General features: G+C 51.2%; 1 long non-coding RNA gene and 1 pseudogene across 1 annotated transcript; both read left to right on the top strand.

Annotated features, from left to right (window-relative positions):
• The first annotated feature begins 2,895 nt into the window (after nt 1-2,895).
• LOC114510609 overlaps nt 2,896-15,403 on the top strand; it is a 66,396-nt pseudogene continuing 53,888 nt past the window's right edge.
• Nucleotides 4,171-5,860, top strand: LOC118497758. The gene is made up of 3 exons (XR_004900293.1): nt 4,171-4,244; nt 5,471-5,567; nt 5,846-5,860. It is a non-coding gene; the product is annotated as an uncharacterized LOC118497758 (long non-coding RNA).

Below are 15,403 nucleotides of genomic sequence, written 5' to 3'. Positions count from 1 at the left end.
CCTTGTCACAGCTCAGCTCAATGCCCATCTCCTCCCCATCCTGACCCTGGTCATTCCTGTGGCCTCTCATCCTGGGCCTATGGATCCAACAAAGTCCTGCCACCACCTCTGTCCTCAACTCAGGCCTCCCGACTATGTTTGAAGAGACCTCACCTCCAGGTTCTGCATGGTATAAACAGATATTTCCTCTCCATGGCCAGGGACTGGGAGCGAACTCTACAGGCTGAATGTAGGGCTGGTGTTGGCTCTGCCCTGATCGACTCTCCACTGGATTCCACCCTCTTCTGAAATCTCACACCATCTCTGCTCACATCCTAGCCAGCGTCTTTGTGACTCTTAGACTTTGCATGTAGAGTTCCTTCTGCTGAAATTCCCTTTCTTTCAGATTCCTCCATCTCCATGTGATGAGCATCCTTTGTTGCAGTTAAAAGTCACCCCACTTTCTGTGCGTGTGTCTGTAATTCTTGTATATTGTGAGCAATAAAAATACATAGGATATTTATGTATTTATATCCTCTTTGAAAGTACAATTGAATACCAACTGTGTGCCTGCATTGTTATAGACACTGGGGATGCACCCATGGACCCAGCATGAAAATCCATGTCATCCAGAAACTACTATTCTGGAGACAAGAGCATAGAATTGAAATCAGTGAAGACACTACAACACTGAGCCACAGAAAGGAGGGCCTGTGTTTCAGAGACCAGAAAGGGGTTTTGAGGGGGATGTTCATTCTGAGAAGCCACCTCATGACCACTGGGGACATCAGCGAGAGAGCTGGTGTGAATGATGGAGATGAGGAGGTGGTCAGGACTAGAGATGGGGTGCAAGTGTCAGTGTGAGAGGATGGCAGTGGTGAGGGAGGACAGGCTCTGGTGGCCCACAGAGAAGAGAAGACACAAGAAAACACGTTGTCACTGGGTCTCAGTGGTTGGTGGGAAAGATGTGAAGGTGTGATTGGAGCAGGATGAGCAGAGAACTGGAGGAGGGGATATGGGATCTCAGGGTCCAGAAAACCCTCTGAGAAGTCTGTCTGCAAAGAGGAACAGAGGAGTGGGTCCAGTGAAGGAGGTCCTTTCTCACTTCCTTCTCTGCTTTTTCCCAGAGGTGCTCTGTGAATTCCTGCCTGTGTTGCTTTCCTGGGACCATTGAAATAGATTACCACACACTTAATGAATTTGTCATAAAGAAGTTTTATTCTCTTAAATTTGGGGGCTACAAATTCATGTAAGAAGTAAAATATCTTTTCCCTGTGTCTTTCTGAGCTCTCCACTGAGGCCCCTGGAACAAAGAAAAACTAGGTGTCACATCTTGGGGTAACATGTCCTGAATCCCATGATGAGAAATGAGTTCTGATGTGTGGAAATCAGTGGTTGGAGGGACTCATGCCTTCAGAGACTAAAGGGGAGAGTCCACCTTTGTGATTCCAAGGGCCTGGGGCTCTTGGACATCCTTGGTTGGTGCCTGGGTCACTGCAGCCTGTCCCCTGGCCACATGCCTCATCCTGCTCTGTGTGCAGAAAGTCACCTGCTGTGTCTCCCTTGGAGGACACATGTGACTACATTCAGGGACCAACCGTGACAAGGGAGGATCCTCTCCAGGTCAATATCCTCACCACTTTTTCATCTGCAAAGACCCTTTTCCTGATCAGGAAATATTTGTAGGTACCACCCTGACTTCAGGTGGTCAATATTCACCATCTGCACTGGCCATGTGACTTGCTGCCCACATGAAGGTCCCCATCTGCCCTCCAGACTTAGTTTGCCTTGTTCTCAAACATCCTGATGCCTTAGAGAGTTACCTCATGAGGAGTACATGTCTGGGGACAGGAGCTTGCTGTTCTAAAAAGCCACTGTTAAGAGACTTAAAGGAAGTTACAGACTTGGAGGAAAATATCTACAATATAGACTTCATGAATGACTTGAAGCCAGAATATATTCAAGATATTTTTGTGAAGCAATAATCAAACAATAAATCCTGTTGTAGAAAAATACTCATTATCAACAAGAAATGGAGAGAAGCCTAGTTACAATTTGCCCAATTATTTGAGTAGACATTCCTATAAAGACATACAAATGGTCAATAAATACATGAAAATATGTTCAACATTATCAATATGAGACAAATTTAAATTAAATCACACAAGGAAGTTTCACCATGATTCTGTAAGTTGACTATTACCAAAAAAACTTAAAAATGAAAGAAGAACTGGGAGGGAATGAGAAGGAAACTGACCTCTTGTGATTTGCTCTCCACTGCAAAACTGTGCATCTGCTTTGGAGACAGTCTTGCAGTTCCTCAGCATGTTGGATTTTTAAAATTACCCTACACTCGTATTTTTAGGGAAAAAAAATACATGAGCAGGAAACGTGGTCAACTCCTCAGTGAGCACAGCCTTTCTGTGTTGGGAGGGAGGGATGTCTGCGTTGGGGACTTCCTCAAGGACATGGACCAGGTCCATGGGTCCCTTCTTGTCTTGTCTTTGGCCACCTGACACTTAGATGCTCACCAACTGCTTGTGAGTGAATGAATGAATGAATGACCGAGTGAGTGATCACTGCCTTCTCCTCACAGAGACCCCCACTTCCCTTCTCCCAGACCCTGAGAGGAACATCAGGAGTTCTACACCCTGTGGAACCCAGCACGGCTCCCAGATGAGGCTCTGATTCCTGCTCACACAGGAGATGACCAGCCCCTCTGATGGGGGACCCTGAGGAGACTCACGTGTCTGTCCTCAGAGGACCTGGTCCTGCTTCAGTGCTGCAGGTGAGCCCCGAGGTGGGCAGGACTCAGAGTTAGCTCCCTGTCTGCTCTTCCCTGGGTGCCAGCATGTCTCGGCTGTGGGGTGCCCCCAGCTCTATGCAGAGGACACACTATAGGTTTGAGGTTCCTCTTTTGTAAACAAACAAGATCTCGTGCTCCTTTCAGCGTCAGTGGTCTCCCCACAGCCCCCCTCCCACAGCCTTCACTCTGTTTCACGCACAGGAACCAGACACCCTCCTTGTCAGTGATGCTGCTGCTGCTGCTGCTGCTGCTGGCCCTGCTGTGGACAGGTGAGTGCCTGAGGGGAAGGCTGTGGGTGGGTGAGGGCAGCTGCTGACCCTGCTTTCCCCGCAGGGTCCCTGGCTCAGGATGGAAGATACAACCTAACAGTACAGGGGTCTGTGATGGTGCAGGAGGGCCTGTGTGTCTCTGTGCCCTGCTCATTCCACCACTGGAAGTTCCACTGGTATACTGCTTACCCTGCGTATGGCTACTGGTTCCTGGATGGGGCTAATCCTAACTCAGATGCCCCTGTGGCTTCAAACAACCGAGATCGTAAAGTGCAGGGGGAGACCCAGGGCCGATTCCTCCTCCTTCGGGATCCCAGCAACTACAGCTGCTCCCTGGACATCAGAGATGCACGGAGAAGAGACACAGGAACATACTTCTTCAGGGTGGAGAGAGGGCACTTTGTGAAACACAGTTACAAAGAGAACAAGCTCACTGTGCATGTGACGGGTAAGGAACTGGCTCCAGGAAAGGCCACAGAGAAGTTCATGGTGGCCCTGGGGCAAGGCTGTGATGGCCCCAACTGGGAGGGGGAGCGGGGAACAGCATGTTGGGGCTCAGAGGGGGGATCTGGACCAAGGCCTCAGGCTTCTCTCAGGGCTGCACCTGGGACCCCCACTCCTGATCTTCTGTCCCCACTTCTTCTCACCAGCCCTCAACCACACACCTGACATCCTCATCCCAGGGAACCTGGAGTCTGGCCACCCCACCAACCTGACCTGCTCTGTGCCCTGGGCCTGTGAGCAGGGCACACCCCCCCTCTTCTCCTGGACATCAACTGCTCACACCTCCCTAGGCCCCAGGACCCACCTGTCCTCTTTGCTCACTCTCACCGCACGGCCCCAGGACCATGGGACCAACCTCACCTGTCAGGTGAGGTTTCCTGCAGCGGGAGTGACTGTGGAGAGAACCATCAGGCTCAATGTCACCTGTGAGTGCTTTGTCAGACAGTAGGGTCCCTGAGGGTGTGGGAGCAGGAGAGGCAGGCTGCTGTGCAGGTGCCTTTGTCCTGGAGGCCTGACTGAACAGGGGACCCAGAGGGCACAGCCCTGCATTTCTGTGCTCTCCGAGGATGGGGTAATGTCTACACATGTCTCATCCTGTCCCACCCAATAAAGAGGGAACCCCTTTCTTCCTGTCCCAGGTGCCCCCCAGAACCCAGCCATGAGTGTCTGCCTGGGAGACGGCCCAAGTGGGAAGGAGCCTCCTGTCCATTTAGCATTGAGGAAAGAGGGGTCTATGTCCAGCTGACTCAGAGCAAGTCTCCCAGAGTCCGACAGAGGGACGGGACCCAGTTAGATCGAAGAACCTCGTTCAGGCTCTTCCCCAAAGTCCTTTCCTGCTGTCTCCCAAGGGTGACCCACAATCTCTTCCCTGCCCATCCTAAAGGAAGTTGTTCCTTCAGTCACCCACGCTGGGGACATTTTCCAGGAGATGCAGTGTTTAGAGCAGCTGCAGGTCGACAGCAAGACTGAGCAGAGGTAGAAGGATTGTCCCTGCACCTGCTGCTCCCTTTCTTACAAGCCCATCCACCACCCGAGGGGACATGTGTACAATCGATGAACCTGCAGTGACTTGGCACCATCACCCACAACCCACCATCTACTTTGGGTCCACTTGTGGTGCTGGATGTGCTGGTGGTTTGGACTTTGTGTGATGGGCTGTGTCTACCTTTACAGCATGACACAGAGACTTTTCAGTGCTCAGAATAATCTTTTTGGGGTATTTTGTGACTGCAGGCCCCTCGGCCCTCAACTAGGCCTGTCTCTGGAGCCCAGCACTCCCCCAGCCCTGTTCCCATTGGTGACAGCATCTGGTCCTCACTCCCACTTGACAGGGACTTTGTTTGGTCCCATCAGACAGGTGCTAGAAAGAGACACCACCCTGACCATGGGTGTGGGGATCCTGGGAGGCTGGTCAGATGGAAGTAAGAGAGTAGTTTTGGGCTCCCCAGAAAGTCTGAGAACCTCCCTGATTGTGCCCCTTTCTGGAGGCACAAAGGCCACCTTCCACTCTGAGTGACAGGGCCAGAGGGGACGAGGAGAGAAGATTCAGAATGCTTCCCTGGAAGGAAGGAGAGGCACGTCTCTCAGCACCCCACAGCTCTCTGCATGTCTCTGCAGGAATACCCACATGACCCTGAGATGTAAGATTCTGTGCAGCCAGGGCCCATCTGCCTCAGAGACACTCAGGTGGAGAGGGACCTGGTCTCAGAAGCAATGAGGCGTGCTTCCCAGGAGCATAGGGACTGGCTAGGGGGTGTGTGTGTAGACCATGCCCCTCATGCTGCAGCTCTGGGGGCCCTTGGTGATGAGCCTGCATGGGAGCTGAGGGGCACCCCTGTCTTCATGCTCCAGGAGAAGGGACACAGCCTGCACTTTCAGATTGGACCTCACCCTAAGCCTCTCTCGTGTGCAGGGGAACCAGAGACCAGGGCAGGCGTGGTTCATGGGGCCGTCATGGGAGCTGGTGTCACTGCACTGCTGGCTGGCTGCCTCTGCGCCACCTACTTCTTGTGAGCTGCATAGGGTGTGGGCCTGAGGTACAGAACGGGGGTTGGAGGGCTTAGGAGGTCCCGGAGGAAAGCTGGGGTGCAGCAGTGTTGAGAATCCTGCTGCTGAGCCAGGGTTCAGTATGTTCCCAGCTGTGGCCCTGGACGTCCAAACTCAGGGGGACCTGGTTAGAAAGTCTTTTTATGAAGGTTCCCAGTCTGCCCCACCTTGCACCTGCCCTAGCCACTCACTCCAGCCCCAGAGAGTGACCACCTGTCAAAGACCATGGTGTCTCCCCCAGAGTGAAGAGGACCCACAGGAAGACAGCAGCCAGGCCATCAGGGGGCGTGGACGACACCCACACTGCCATGGTGCCTGCTCCCTCGGTGAGTGACCTGGGCTTCTGGTGGGCAGCCTGCACAACCCACTTTTTTTCCTGGGTAGCCCACAGTCGAGCTCCAGCTGGCATGAACAAAAATGAGGTCTCCAATGTCCTACTTTTTTGAAAATGTAGATTTTATTATTATTCAGTGTATCAGGCCAACACACCTGGGAGACAAGTACCACCATTTATTGCTCCCACTTCCCAAGAGGCAGAGGGAAAGCCACACTACAGGGCCCGACGGGGCAGCTCCAGGGCCAGTCAGATGCAGACAGAAGGGGAGAGGGGGACATGTGGGCATATCCTTGATGGAGGGTTCCCTGAGGGAGGGGAGGGGAGGCAGGGAAAACAGGGTTAGGCCTGGCTGGTTTGAATAATGTCAGTGGGCTCTAGGGTGTGGGGGCTGCATTTTGTTGCCTGGTTCCTGGTCCTGGTGGGATTAGGGCAGAACGGGAAGGGGCTGGGGTGGAAGAGTTGCATAAAGGGGGTGGTGGGGCTGTGCCCTTTGGACTGGCTGGTTTGCCATGTGCCTGTCACATCTGCAGGCAACTCTTTCCCTATCTCTAGCCATTGGCCAGTTCTGGCAGGGACAGTTTCCCTAGGGGAGCAACACCCCTGGTGTCATAACAAAGAAGGATGTGGTTAATACTCCCACAAACACACTTCTGCTGGATCTGCACCTCACTGCTGGTCTTCTTGTCCCTGACACCCAATCAGAGAACTGTCTCTGTCCCTCCCAGTCCTCCACCAGCTCTTCCTGCACCAAGACTCTGCAAAGCTTGTCCGTGCTTCTTCTGAACACAGCTTAGCACAGCCATTCCCTTCAAGCTGAGCTCCCCTCTTAGTCCTTATCCTGCTGATGCCCCGCTATGCCCTGCCTGCCATCTCTCCACCTCTCCTCCCCACATGTATGATAGCATTGCTTCCATGAGACAGCACCGCCCCATCGCACCCAAGTCCGAAATGCACTGAGCTACCAAGGCCCACGCCACTTAGTCTGGCATTTGAGGCTGGAAAACCAGCATCACCTTCAATGCTTCCTGCCCCCCACACTCGCCTGCTCACTTGCATCTCAGCATCACCCGCTTCCTCTCCACGCTCTGTCTCACTCCTGCATCACTCACCCGGTTCCTCCTTGCCCTCCTCACTCTGGCTCTCAGTTACACATTGAACTCTGACTAATGTGGGCACTGCGGTGAGGTCTTTGGACCCATGATTCACAGAACCCGAGCACTGATCTTTTCCTTCAGCAAATACCTCCCCCTTGTCAACTGTTCTGGAAGCTTGTGTAAAATCTGTATTTTTACAAGTCATTACATTACTGACATAAAATGTTGCTCCTGAAAACACTCTCCTTGACTTGCTGATGGTCACCTTATTGCTGGGTCCTCTCATGGCCCTTTCTGTGTGTCCATGCATTTCTGCTGCTTCTTCTTCTTCTTATGAAGATTTAAGTCATTTTCGGTCCTGCCCTAATGACCCCTTTTAAAATTGCATCCTTCTCCAAAGGCCCGAATGCCAAGTACAGTCACATTGGGAGTTAGAGCTTCAACCCATGAATGTGGGGGCACAGGTCAGTCCATATGACAGACTGTGAGGGGAACAGCAGTGAATTTGGTGTGAAATGGTTGGGTTCTGGATACATTTTGAAGGTGGAGTCAATCAGATTTGTCAATGGAATGTGGGGTGCACTTGGGCTGGGAGCAGAGAGAGCCCATGGACTCTACCTCATAGGTGCCACTGGTGTCAAAGGTGACTCCATGGACATCATAGATGTTCAGTGATGCCATAGTGGTCCATATACAGTCATAGATGTCCATAAATTTCCACAGTCACCAAGGAAGACTTTTGTGTGGTCGCCCTGAGCAACTGAAAGAACTGAATTACCATTTCCCAAATTGGCCAACTCTCAGGAGGAGTACAGTGTGAGAGAGGAGACCTTGCTTCAGTTACCATCAGTTTAAGGTGCTTCTGAAATATTTATATGAAGATGACAAATAGATGGTCAGAGTCCAGAGTTCAGGAGATGGAAGGTGGGAAGTACAAAAATTTGGGGATCCTCTCCTCAAGGTCTGATAGTGGATGACACCACTGAGAGGAGAAGGGGTCTGCAGACAGAGCTCTGAGACCCTCCCTCACCCCAGTGTTTAGGGTCAGAGAGACATGGTGGACCCAGAAAGGAGACCACTGAAGAAAAATGAGTGCCTGGAAGGGTATGGGGTTGGGTCCTGGGGGCCAGAAGGGAGTGCAACTTTGAGGCGAGCCCCTGATGTGTGGGATTGGACAATACTGCAAGTAGGCAGTGTCAGAGTTCAGCCCTGTTGTAGGCCACTCAGCTGATACCAGAGAATTGCTCGGTGTAACAGCAAAGGAGGGACACACAGAAAGGGAAGTCGATTTTCATAAACCCCTTCTACTGCATCCAGTGCCTGGCACGTGGGCGACCCCCAAGAGCCCAGGGGTTGTGTTCATAAACCATAGACATGTGGCCTTGAGAGGCACCCACCTTCTTTGAGACTTAGTTTCTGTGTTTGCAAAAATAATTCTATTTTCCACACAGTGTGTGTGAGTGTTGAGTAGAATTGGAAAGCAACCTATAAGAGGCTTGTTTGTTGGATAACTGAAGACATGGGATCTTGGGAAATATTTCATAGCCCTGGTGGGGTGTCTTTGTTGATTGCAATATTGTCCCATACATGAAAAGATTGAGGGCCTGATCCTCAGTCAGAGTGTGTATGGGAGGCAACCCATTATTGTTCTCTCTCACATCAATGTTTCTCTCTCTCTCTCTCTCTCTCTCTCTCTCTCTCTCTCTCTCACACACACACACACACACACACACACACACACACACACATCAATAAACATTATGCCCAAGTAAAGGTTAAAAACAGGTATTTAATAAAAGAATGGAAGAATAAACAAAGGTCCTGCCACAGTTAATTTCAGGGAACCCCACCCAACCCCACCAACTCCTTGCTCTTACCCTGTTCTTTGCTCTCCCCACAGGGTCGCCAGACAAAGCCTATGTCAGACAGCCCTGCTGACCCTACATGCTCTGCAGGGGACAGCCCGACCTTGGGAACAGAGCCAGAGGTGTATTATGCCTCCATCAGCTTTCAGAAATGAATCCTCCTCAGAAAAGAACCCACATAACACACACAGAGATAAGGACCTAGTAGGAAGCCAGTGTGTCCAGGTGGGAAGGCTCATTCTTGGGGACTTAACATCCCCACAGGCAAGGAGTACATAAACCACTGTACATGCATTTCCTGCTGTGTTCAAAGTGTCTTAGGCACTGCAATCAGAAGGACCTGGGAATGAGTTCATGCTCTTCCATTAATTATGAATATGACAGCCTGTGAGCCACCTTACCCACCTGTGTCTCCATTTCCTGCTTTGTGATCAGGTGTAAGAAGCTGCACCTCACAGAGTTCCTTGAGGACTGAATAAAAGTCCATATGCAGAACACCAAGCAGAGGTCCTGGTGCACTGTGAGAGTGAGTGACATTTCACTCAGAGGCTGGGTGTCAGTCCTGTCCCAGACACCACATCTGCAACATGTCAGCCTTGTTCTCTACTCAAATCCCTGCTTTGGGTTTCTTCCCATCATCTCTCTCCACTCCTGAATCTTCCCTTTCCATCCTGCCTGCCTGCCACTAGTCCTGCTGAGGGCAGACCATGTATTGACATTGATAGAATTTCCTAAAACTCAGAGATGACCAGAGTCAAAATACTGCTCCATGTCCTCAGCCCAGAGGAGCATTTTACAAGGCTTCAACTTGTTCTAGGTCAGGAGTCAGGAGAAAAATGTTGCAGGAAGACAGAATGAAATTTTTCAGGCTTTGCAAGCTGTATGGTCTCTGTTGCAAGGATGCAATTCTGTTTGAAGGACAAACACCAATATAGACAATCTGGAAATAAGTTAATGTCACTGTTTCACAACATTTTATTGGCAAATGCAAGCAGCCCCCTGGTTACAGTGTTCTCCCCTCTGTTCAAACTGATACTTAATCTCACCTGGTCCATATCCCTGTCACCATATCCTAAGCTGTCAATCACTCAAGTAAGTCCTTGGAGACTGTTATTCTGATATGTTCTTCCCTGTCTTTCAGTATCCACATTCCTTCTCAAGGAATGCCCTTCATCACACCATCCTTTGAGTAACACCTTCTTACTCTTCAAACTTACATGTCTTCATTGAGATGTTCGAGGAAAGCAGGATTCCATATTCTTCCTTCTGAAAACCCTGACATTTGTTCATTATTTCTATCCTTACCTGAGGCCTTTTTTATTGCTTTGTGAAGAGAGTTAGAATAGAGATAGACATAGAGGTAGATGTAGAGAGGTAGATAGATAAATAGATAGATAGATAGATAGATAGCCCTTCCCATCCCAAGCAGGGATGGAATTTGCCACCTGGGCATGTGCTCTGATCAGAAATAAAACCCACAGTCTTTCAGTCTACCGGATGATGCCTCATCCAACTGAGCCATGCTGGCCAGGGCAAGATAATGAATACTTAAACTTAAATCAATTTAAACAAAGACAGTAAATAATTTTCCTACAGCACCAAAACCATCAAAAGGAAGAAGCTGCACCATACATTCATAAAGTGACCCCTAAGGACAAGTATAATGTAAGACAATGCCCAATCCCTAAACCCCACTGCCCAGCACCCAGAAGGAACAGCTGAGTCAGACTTCTGTTCATGAGAGTGTCAGGCAGGCTGATGCACATCAACCCATTGTTGAAACATTAATAATTAATAAGTAGACCTCCAACCCAGAGAGGATGGAATTGACCCTTGTTCCTTTCTCCTCCCCTCCACTCACAGCCATACACCTTGTGACTGGTGCAAGAGGCCATCAGAAAATTCTGGAGATAAGAAGAAGGTAAACTGGTTTAGGAGACCAGGACATGAAAGACAATGCAGAGGCAGGGCCCCTCAGTGCCCTCACCCAACAGAGGACTCACGCTCAACCCACTGTTTCCCAAATGCTGACTGAGAATCAGGAGGCAACCAGGTAGGTGCCTCCCTCTCCAGGTCCCTCTGACAGTAGCAGCGAGTCCAGCAAGAGGGGCCAGTGGGAGCCAGGAAGTGCCTACTTTTCCCATCAGGCCTGAGAGTATCCCCTCCTGCCCAGAAGTACAGGGTGAGTGGGCAGAACAGGAGAAAGGCTCCATCCAGCATAGTGTCCAGTATCCCTGACCCTGACCCTCACTTTTCTCTTTTGTCAGCTGGAGGGCTAGCCTCTCACTTTTAGACCTCTTGTGTTGGTTTTGTTTGCTTTGGTGCAGCTGGCATGAAGAGAGCTACTTAGAAGTCATCCAGAGGGCGAGACACACAGGGATTTAGCAAGCGCATCCTCCTGCCTGCGGCTCAGCCAGGTGGGGCAGAGACATTATCCTCAGGACAAAGCCTGAGAGTGAACAGGAGAGGGGGAAGATGGAGCAGAGAGAGGAGCCCAGCCCAACGACACCTGACTATTGGCTCCCCTTCCCCGGTTCTGTCCAAATTCACAATTTTCCCCTCCTGATCCCAAACTGGGACTTAAGTCTGTGGGGTCAGGCCCTTCTGCAGAGTTGGGAAGCAGGTTTCGCCTTAGGACACAGTTTCAGCACCGTGGACAGCGGCAGCATCCCAGTCTGTCTCCCGGGAATTCAGGGTCTCCTTGTGGATTGATCGCCCCCTGGAGGCCAACCATCTATCAGGCCCAGGGCAGAGTGGGAGGGGCTGGGTGAGGGTCTGGTGACCTCCTAGGTAATACTGGTCATGGGTATTGGGACCTCCGGAGTGCTGCTCTCCTCAGACGTGACCTTTTTCCCTGTATGCATGTCGACTATGTACTGGATGCTGTGCTAACTTATTAGATGGGAATAAGGAAGCCAGACTCAGAGCATCACTGGAGGAGAGCATTCACCACTCAAAGTGGGGTCCTTATGACACTTGATAGCTGTTCCAAGACCTCAGGAGAAATCAGGTTTCCTTTTAGCTTTTCATCTGTCCCTCCAGCCAGCTGAATACCTTCATGCATGCTTTCTGTGTTTCCCCATCCGAGCTGATTAAACTCTTACAGTCCAAGACTGGCTATCCCTTTTTCTGGGTTTCTCACATTTCTGTCTTCAGCCTTCTGGTCTCTGCCCAGGTGGTCTCAACCACCCCAGACTCCCAGCCCCACTTCTGCCCAGACACTTCCTGCAGTTCCTTACCTGGGCTGCCCTGAGCGCTAGAGTCAAACAGCCACAGGAAGTGGAGAATGTAGATTTATATGTTACATAAATTGGTGTTGAGGAGTTTGCAGGAAAACAAAGCAGGAAAGTTATATAGAAAATATGGGATGGATTACATTCTGCATGGTGTTGTTTGTGGATGTCATTTTTGAGAAGATGAGCTCTCAGTGTGCACACATGCACACTCACCACAGGTGCCTCACAGTCACACCCACCACTCAGATATGTGCTCAAAGTACACACAGACCACAGACACACATATACACACATACACATGGAGAGATCAGGGACTCACATATATACACACAGACAGACATCAGAGGCACACAAACACATGTACACCTAGAGGTCACAGGCACACATATACATGCATTAATATACAGACAGACATGCCACAAACATGCAACACTTCTAAAGAACACACACACACACACACAACAGGTCTCACCCCCTGGGTCCTCACATGGGCAGCTTTGCCTGGGAAGATTCAGGTCTCATGGTCAAGCCAACCTGATCCAACATCCCAGCAGGAAGAAAAGTCAGGGAGGCTCATGACTCCAGGTTCTTCTCTACCATTCCACTCACATTTTCATTCTCAGAAGCCACCCCCTGCCATCGGATGTCACCACACCCCTAATCCTTGAGCCTGTGGTCCACCAGTCCCTCCTGCCTCATCACCCTCCCACCACTGGCCTGTGAGGGAACTACAGTTTTGTCCACCCTGAGACCAAACAGTGGGACGTGGACAGGGAAGGTGGGACAATCTCCACCTTTGGAAAGACTGAAACCTGAAGCCAGGACAGGTGGGAAATGAAGTGGAACCACCTGAAAGGAGTGAGGGTGGTAGACAAGCAGGAGGAGAAGAGAAAGTGGGAACAGAAAGCAGGAGAAGGGCAGGTGGAGCAGAAGGAATAGCAGGTGAGGGGGAGGGGCAGAGTAGATGTGGAGGAGAGAATGGGGGGAGGGGAGGGGAAGAGGTGGATTTCCTTGGATGCTGGAACAGACAGGCTGTAGGACTGACTGAGGCAGGTGGGCTACAACGGGACCCCCTCTCTGCCCCACCAGCATCTCTGGCTCTGGTCCTGCTCTATGAAATGGGATGACTTCCCTCTCATACAACCCTGATCCCCTTCCACCCCCCAGCTCACCTGCCCCATCCCTCTGACCCACCTTCTCTCCTTCTTCAGGTTCCCCCACCCCACCCTCCCTTTGTGTCAGCCCTCACCACCCAGGCTGTGACTGTGTCCTGCTCCGCCCTACAGGTCCAGCAGGGTCTGCCGCACCTCAGTCCATCCCCTCAAGAACACTGTGCTCCACAATGGGAGGCAGGTACCCAGGATTCAGGTGCAGTGACGGGCCTCTCCAGCAGAGGGAGCAGCCTGAGGAAAGCCCTATAGGGTGCAGAGCTGATGGACGAGAAACAGTGGGGTTTCCTCTAGGAGTTTCGTCCTCTTACCAAATCCTTCCCTTCCCTCTCCTCCTCCAACCCACAGAGAGGCCCCATCCTACAGCCCCGCCCCGTGTGCACGGCGTCCATTGTGGGCCGGGCCAGGATGCTCCCCACATTTTACCTGTAGGAACACCTCCATCTTCTTGGCAACCCCCTGTGTTCCCTGGCTCGGGCTGTCATAACACAGTGCTGCCACTAGGGGGCGTAAACCACAGCAATCTATATTCTCACAGTTCTGGAGACAGGAAGTTCAACATTAAGGTGTTGGTAGCACTGGTCCCCTCTGAAGCCTCTCTGCTTGGGTTGCAGGTAGTTCTTCCCCTGTGGTCTCTCCTCTGTGCGTGTCTGTGCCCTAAACTCACCTTATAAGGTCACCAGTCCTATTGGATGAGGGTCTACCCTAGTAACCTCATTCTACCTTAATCCTCCTAAAAGACCCCATCTCCAAAACCAGTCACATTCAGCAGTAGTGGGGGTCATGACATGAACAGATGTATTTTGGGGGTGAAACAATTCAGCCCACAGCACCTCCTGAACCTGGGCATCCGACTGTACACAGGGCAGTGAGGCCTTTTGGGAGGCAGCACAGTGAGCATGGAGGAGCCAGGCTGGAGCCCAGGGCCGTCTGGCTACAGAGCCTGCACCCCTGACCCCACTTTGGAGATCTCCTCTGAGGAAGCCCAGAGCTGAGCTGGCCATAACAGGATGTCTACTGAGGGCCAAACTCAGAGGGACCACTCAGGATAGTGTAAGGCCAGTACCTGCCTTTACCTATGGTTCTCCCACAGACAACAAAGGTTGGGGACTGTGATGCCTCCTGTGACAGATGAGGAAAGTGAGGCTTGGAGGCAGAAGAGCCAGGCCCTCCTGAGTCCAAAGGCACAGTGTGCTAGCATCTTGCTCTGAATCAACACCAGGGATCCCTGGGCAGGGGGGCTCCAAGCAGGTGAGCAAGCTGAGGACCACCTGTGGGCTCAGAGGTTGGTGACACCCTCTGTGGTCTGGTCCTTTGCACTCTGGTCATTCTCTCCTGGGAGCTCACTGTTAACTGCCCTGAGCAACCTGTTTCCTACACACCCTGGCCTGTGCTCCCACCAACACGCCCTGGACCACCGGGACCTGGCATGGCCGGGGGCCCCTCTGCCTCCTCGGGTGGGAGGGTCACTTTCAGGGAAAAAGACAAAGCCTGCTACTGTCTCTGCTTTGACCCCACACCCCTGAGAGAGCAGGTGCTCTGGTGGGCCGTGTATTCATTCGCTCGTCCATCACCACCTGTCTCACCTGGAGGACTATGTCACATTTCATGCTTTCCCATTCTACTGTCAGCCCCTCCTGAGTCTCACACCTGAGGGACTGACCCTCTGCATCACATAGAAGCTGTTTCTGGACAGGCAGTGTCTGCTCCTCTGAGTGGACAGTAGTGCCAGAGGGGCAGGCGAGGACAGGGAGCCGGGTATATTAGGCTGGGTCCTGCTTAGCACATGGGGCCCTTATGGGGACCCTATGTGAACAGTGGAAGAACTTATTCTCCAAGGACCCAGCCAGCTCTACCACACAGGCTGCCCACTTCCTTCTCCCTGATCCTTGTGTGATTTGATTTAAATTTATCTCATATTGGTAATGTTGAACATATTTTCAAGTATCTACTGACTATTTGTACATCTTTATAGGAATGTCTATTCAAATAATTAACCAAATTGTAAGTGGGGTTCTTTTTGTTTCTTGTTGTTAATGACCATATTTCTACATGGGATTTATTTTTTTATTATAGCTTCATAAAAATATCTTGGATA

Source organism: Phyllostomus discolor, chromosome 12 (genome assembly GCF_004126475.2).
Source record: "Phyllostomus discolor isolate MPI-MPIP mPhyDis1 chromosome 12, mPhyDis1.pri.v3, whole genome shotgun sequence".
NCBI lineage: Eukaryota > Metazoa > Chordata > Mammalia > Chiroptera > Phyllostomidae > Phyllostomus > Phyllostomus discolor.
Note: the sequence above shows the minus strand (reverse complement) of the source record. Positions and strands in the feature narration are given on the sequence as shown.